The sequence below is a fragment of the Tachypleus tridentatus genome, chromosome 13 (assembly GCF_004210375.1).
Source record: "Tachypleus tridentatus isolate NWPU-2018 chromosome 13, ASM421037v1, whole genome shotgun sequence".
NCBI classification, from domain to species: Eukaryota; Metazoa; Arthropoda; class Merostomata; order Xiphosura; family Limulidae; genus Tachypleus; species Tachypleus tridentatus.
This window is the reverse complement of record NC_134837.1, coordinates 77,718,001-77,725,171: the sequence shown is the minus strand read 5'-3', so window position 1 is coordinate 77,725,171 and position 7,171 is coordinate 77,718,001. Positions and strand designations below refer to the sequence as shown.

Genomic DNA, 7,171 nt, shown 5'->3' with positions numbered 1-7,171 from the left:
CTGATTGTGGGTATCAAACTGATTGCATTGGTACATAGAAAATAAATATGTGATATGTAAATTTTCCTAAATGTGTTAATTGGAAATATAGAAAGGGGAGTATAGGTTGAAATTTTTAATTTCATAAAAGTTTTAATATTATATCTCACATCTTGTAAAATTATGATGTGAAACATAGATCATTTTTAGATACTCTAATATTCGATAGGCTTTTAAATAATATACACATATATATATATGTTTGATTTTACTATATCGAAATGTCTAAACCTAATGTATGCGCATAATCTATTTCTTTAAGAGTTCTATTTATACAAGATGCCATAAAATGCATTCATATCACTCCAAAATATCGATATCTGTTTCCAAGTTGTCTTTCTCACGAATAAAATATGAAAACAATTATGTTCATTACACATAGCCTTTCGTGTTCAAGAATTATTATCTTATTTCTGCAAGAGTTACATACCAGTTGCTTAATAATTCATAAGTGTCAAAGTCGCTGCTGATTACCATGGACCTGCTGATGAGGGATACAGAAAGTGGATCAGAAACACTCAAGTTTTAGATTATCATATATCAAGCTTTTCTCAATAAGCAACTAATTAGAAAAGGGCCATAGAATGTGGAGCTTTAATTCTGGAAGAGTGAGATATTTCTGATGTGTCAAATCAACCAAGTTAATATAGATTAGTAATAATAGAATTATTAATCACAGCTGTACGCTTGACGGAGTTAAACATTACCCTAAAGTATGATTATATTATAGTCAAAGTTCACCATAATTAAAATTCTGGTCCGGCATGGCCAGGTGATTAAGGCACTCGACTCGTAATCCCCGTCACACCAAACATGCTCGCTCTTTCAGATGTGGGGGCGTTATAATGTGACATTCAATTCCACTATTCGTTGGTTAAAGACTAGCCCAAGAGTTGACGGTGGGTGGTGATGACTAGCTGCCTTCCCTATAGTCTTACACTGCTAAATTAGGGACGACTAGCGCAGATAACCCTCGTGGGGCTTTGCGCGAAATTCAAACCAAACCTCTATGATTACTACTTACTTTTAGAAAAAAAAAAGATAATACTTTTGCCTCGTCCTTTATGTCTAAGTGAACACAAATTTACAGCTGCGTACTTCTCAATCAAAAAAATTACGAAATCGTAAGTTGTGACAGTTTCTAACTCTCAGTATTGTTTCAAAATCTGTCCATGTTCAACAGACGTTTTTGTACTTAATTACTGAAATAATAACTGCTTTGAGTTTCTTGTCTGGTTTATCTATTTATCAACTGAAAATGTTTACTATACTCTCAAACTGAGATTTCCCTTATCGAATACATTTAATATGAACAGGAGCTTTATCAAACAGTTTTAATGTGTTTTGTGATTAAAAAAGAAGTTAAAATAACCTTTAAAAATATGAAATCATTTGTTTAATTAAAAGTAAATAAATAAAACAACGCATATTACTTAAACTTTACCGTGCTACAATGGTAAATCTGTATTATCTGTCAGTTTCTCTACAGATTTTAGTCTGATCAGAAGTACTTAAACATAAAATGCTTAGATTTAAATGATACCATTAGAAGCTTTCTCTAATTCAACTGTCAAAACATAACAAGTATTTATATCCAATATATTCACCAGGGAATTCATTTTTTTCTAAAGGGGCAAGCGACCATCCTCACTAAGCTAGAGGAGGATGACAGCTTGTCTGAGACAGTTCTTGTGTGGCCGGATTAAAGTACGCCATAGGGAGAGCGTGCGAAGTGTTTTCTCATCCACACCTCTTCAAGACTTCTGTGGAAAGAAACTTGTGATATTTAATATTGTAATCAGATGCTAATTCAAAATATTAAAATAAATACAAGAGATTCCTAGAAATGTGTCTGATAGAGGTTGTGTTTAGTTAGCATCTGTCTTTGTTCTACAACATTTCATAAATTATAAACTACTAATGATAATAGTATGAGACCAAGATGATACTTGGTACACTGAAGGAAGCTACTGCATCAAATAAACACTACTAGTGTGCTCCACAACAAAGTTTATTAGAAAAACAATTATTTCAGCATATCACACATACGATAAAACAATACAGCTACAATCTTCGATCTGATGAACTAATGAGTATTATAGAATAGCTGTTCATAATATTTTTTAATAAAGACATAAGAGCAAAGATTTTCGTTATATCAGGCTACTCTTGTTACATTCATCAAACCAAAATTATTTTCAACTTTGTACAAGTTTCCCGAGTTTTTGAAATTTCAAGTACTTCAAAAACACATATGGAATTCCATAAAACAAATGTTTACTATATGCCTCATATGTTTGCAGGTTCATAGCTAGCACAAATATTTTGAGCAAACTGTTGCTTTCCAATGTTTATACACTACGTCCGATTCTCTCGTTTCATGACACACTGTAAAAAAAAATATATAGCACATGAATCATACAGTTAGGATAAGAGACGTGTTTATCATATTGAGAGACCGTCGATAGAATTGTATGGATTTTAAAATAACATTTCAAGGTCAGTGGGGACTTAAAATCCATGGGGCCTCTGGTTGCTGACCTGTCAGCCCCAACGTTAATCCCGCACTGGTTAGAATTCATATATCAACAGTGATTCAAGTCGTATGTACAAACGTTATTTTTATATGGAAGATTAATATCCATTTCTTATTTATTTTTCTCACGAAAAGCACCGCATGAGTAAGTCGGCAAAATGCCAAACAAGCATCAGAATATTCTACTGTTCTTCGGATTAGTTATGTAATATGGAAAGATAACTTTTTAAGACAGTGAACCTTTCAATAACCTTTCAACCGATTTAATAGTAGAGTTTTCCAACAGAACATTTCGTATAAGTTTAAGGTTTATATCCTGAAATATCCAACTTGATTGATCGTCCTTAAAAAATGTTTTATGCGTATTATGAGCTGGATGACAAAAAGTAACATTTATCTTCGATAAGGAAATAACTTCCAAAAGAACTTAGAGACAACTGAGTTACAGTTATGCAGTTGGAACACATATAGATGTGAAACACAACCGATTGTCAGTTAATCTGTACAACTTTTAACTGCGGATTGAGCTTGCTAAGCATACTCGCTACATGCAAGAAAGTGTGTGTGCCAATCTGAGCGTTTAGTGCATACCACCGCTGGCATTGGTTCCTTTACAGTGTTTACTTTGTTTACCTTAAAATCCAGAAATTTGATTGAGTCATAGCGTTTCACACAGTTCACAAAACAAATATATAGCACTACACTGAGTGGCACTTTATCCACTGTACAATGTGGTTACATGTTTCAAAAAGAAAAAAGTACTTGTGTTAGGGAAATCATCATTATACGAGTATAACGGGTATAATCGCAATAGTAAGATCATGTTTTTAGTGATTACATTTACTGTTTTACGTATCAAGAGTACTCGTTTCGCAAACCATATAGTGCTTGTTTTGTTTCGCTAGCTTCAAGGCGAGCTCTCTGGGTAACTGATCGAAACATATCAATTTAAACGTTGTTTTTTTTCATGCTAAGTAAGACCTCTATTTTCATAGATTCACACTGGTTTGCTAAACAGGTCTAACTTTCTACAGATTCACATTAACACGAATATTGTATTCATTATTTCGTTTTAATATTTATTTGTTCACACAAGCGAAGGTTGTAATTAGTTTTTGAGACACAAAACCTACTCAACGTTTTATTCTTCAACCTCTGTGTTAAGTAACAGTGTGAATTTATAAATGTATATTAACATACAATGCATATTATGTGGAACGATTAGAGCGCGCGTTTCATTTATTAATCAAAAGTTGGTGACTAAAAAAATGAAGTGACTTTGATGGCACATTCGTTATTATTCTTTCTTAATTTTAATTCACTTTAAAAATCCAACACATATTTACACATATTAAGATCCAGATACTCAGAGAACACATTTAAATTAAGCTTAACAAGCCAGATTGTTTGGATAAATGTCCTTTCTACACGGTTTAAAACTTAATGATACCAACAGGTAGCGAGGAGCTAAGAAAAAACTTGCTTGTTTGGACATGTCACCTGTTACATTCTCGGTAATTATCAGAGACTATTCCAGAGCTTCTGAGCTCTGAAAATATAATATTTTAATATCAAACGATAACTTGTTATTCAGTTTAAGCGCTGAAGGCTATTTAACTCGTTCATACAAGTACTGTAACATAACAGTTCCAGTTACAATATTAATAATGTTGTTCTGGATAAGTTTCAGTGATGAAAATCTACCAGATATTTCAGTATACCTGTCTTAAAGTGTTACTTATTTTCTAATTTGGTTGGGCTTTAAACGTTCGTGAGTTAACTTCATCCACAATGTTTGAAACATATTTGACTTACGGTTTTCTTGTTTTTACAAAAACGTTCACGATGCCCGCATCCTTCAACGAGAAATTGGACGGGACGTCGGCTATCAAAAGATGTACGCATTGATAACGTGCGTTACAGCGTTGCCATACGTAACTAATGAAAAACTGTACAAATAATAATACGGTTACAAAACGAAAATAGCACATCATTATACGATCTGTTTTCTTGAAACGTGTTTATTCCGATATACACGATTCACCCTGAACGTAGTTAACATTTGACAAATGATAAGTTTAGATAATAGAATAAATACAGCGAAAGGTTGAATTAAATTTTCCATATTCTAATACTGTACGTGAACTTTATGGCACTAAGGGGGAAGGAAGGGCAGGAACAATGGGTGTAATTCCGTTTTATTATCTAAAATGCAGATTAGATGTACCCACTGCACTAAAATAATAAACACAAAGGAAGTACAATACGTATGACTATGATTGAGAAAGTAGAGGTAAAAATATGTGAAGATATGAGGAAATTTTATTAATAGGAGGAAAACATTAACAATGACAAAGAAAGACAGACTTTGATGCTATTGGGCTTCAAATACGCTTAGGTTTCATGCTTTCCATTAAATAACACGCTTGTTCCCGGTTTCACAGTCCCAAGTAATTTTTATTTCACGTTGTGTAATTTTTTTTCAGAAAAGCTCACCAGTATTAAAAAACACTGTTTTTAAAAGTTAATTTTATAATTACTGAAATGTCTAAGTATACGCTACGGCCTATCGATGCTACATAAAGTAGTGGAAAATAGGCGACAAAACAATAAATCCGACGATAAAGACAGCAATAAGCGTGATTGCAATAGTACTGAGGCCAAACCACGCCTTGCTCTGCCGGTATTGTTTAGCCTTAGCGAACAGCGAAGGCTCTTTATATCTAGGAGCGCATTCATCTGGAGGTGGCGGAAGGGGCGGTGGGATATTGTGGATGAAACTATGTTCACATTCACAGTCCTCTGAGGTGATGTACTCGCGGGAGTCCATCCAAGAATCAACACAGGGTTACCTACAGCATACCTACTGAATCAAAGGAAGATAAATAGTTAAGGAGTATCAAACACTAAGTATTGTGACGTAGAAACCTTCAGCGCCAGTCAGCATAGCAGATGTCTTTCACAAGACAAACGTCTATTTCTAATAAAACGTAAAAACACAACCAGCACCGTGCACAAGAGCAAAAAAATATCATATCCGAAACACTGGTGGCCAATGACAGTTTTCTTACTGTTTTTTGTAATTACCAATTCCTCCTTTATTAATGCGATATTGTAAAGTTAATCGGGCTCGCAAAAAACAAAACAAAAACAGAGAACTTCTGTAGGTACAGCTTGTAGTTTCAATCACTAAAAGGAGGTTACTAACATCACACGTGATAAATCTTATTTTTGTTGTTGCTTCAGTAATAATATTTTGTGTACACAACAACATTACAAGACACGAATTGATTGTAGAGACATCCTTATATCATCTTCATTCAGATCACAATGTATCAACTGTTCTTTTCAGTTAGAACTGGGCATACATAGAAAACAAAGTGGAAAAAAGTATGTCATACAAACAAGAGAGAACTAACGAAATGTATCATAGAAAGATTTTAATGCTACGCATAAACCTGGGGCTGGCAGCACCGAGTATAGAGTTCTAGTTCAGTCTAATTATTAATGAGAAAATATCCAAAGAATATTACAAAAATTACTCAAGACACTCTGATATATTTAGGTTCAGACGTTGTAGAAACACAGTTGATTCCATCTCATGAAAACGATTCAAGTTTTCGTGTTTCGTGATGGCTAGAACCTGAACTAACACACAGCTTCTTCCAGGTTTTTAAACAGAAAATACACACTTTACATCACTAAAGCATCGTTTGCCAGAATATTGTATAAGTACACTACACTAGTAGAATGGAGACTGCTTACATTTACATCAATATTCATGATGATTCCCATTCATTTCCGCATCACGCGCACGGAAATATTTTGCGAAGGAAGTCACTACCATATCTTCAAGTCACACAAAGTCGCTCACGAGTCCGCCGTTTCCCCAATACAGTCGAACATATTTAAAACGTTTAAAAATGAATATCATGTGGTCGCACCAAAAACCAAATTTTCACTGCACCATATATTATCAATTTCCTGTTCAAATGATTTCTGTCCGAGAAAGGTGCCACAACCCATTAAACTTTGCAATTCAGGGCACTTATAGCTACGGATGTTTATTTGATCCTTGTCTTCAAACCATCCACTGACGCAGTCTGGGGAGATAGCATATAGACTCCACAGCGAAAGCTTCCCTGCAGTTACCGTTCCAGATTCCGCTAAAAGCGCCCTCTGCAGCACAGAAAATGAGTCAACATTTTAAAGTGTACTGAGGCAGACAACCCGCACCGTTGGTCGATTTCTCTATACTTAGCGCTTGCATCCTGCAAGCTCGATATCTCTCTCCAAGTGTCTACTGGTGCGCGCAACCTCTAACTTAGTAAGGTATGAAGAAATAGTTTTTTTGTGCTTTACCAGTCGTAATGTTCTTGTACTTCCTGTTTAAATATCATGCTCTTAAGTCCTAAGCACATTATGCTAATATAATAAAAGGTAGGTAAAACACGATTTATTAGCATAATTATTGGGTTGAGGAATAATTCGTGAGCGTTTTGTCAAGTTAAACAAATATATTCATAAATGAAACGCTTTCGCAAAATATTTCATGTCATTTGGTAGATAATTTTTTGCTCCAATAGATGGTGTGTT

The 7,171-nt window shown here is 34.3% G+C and overlaps 1 long non-coding RNA gene across 1 annotated transcript; it reads right to left on the bottom strand.

The window, feature by feature from the left end:
* Positions 1–2,034: 2,034 nt before the first annotated feature.
* On the bottom strand, positions 2,035–6,860 carry LOC143237444 (uncharacterized). Its single transcript, XR_013020072.1, has 2 exons — positions 6,341–6,860; positions 2,035–2,427 (listed from the first exon to the last, which is right to left on the bottom strand). It is a non-coding gene; the product is annotated as an uncharacterized LOC143237444 (long non-coding RNA).
* Between the last annotated feature and the right edge of the window lie 311 nt (positions 6,861–7,171).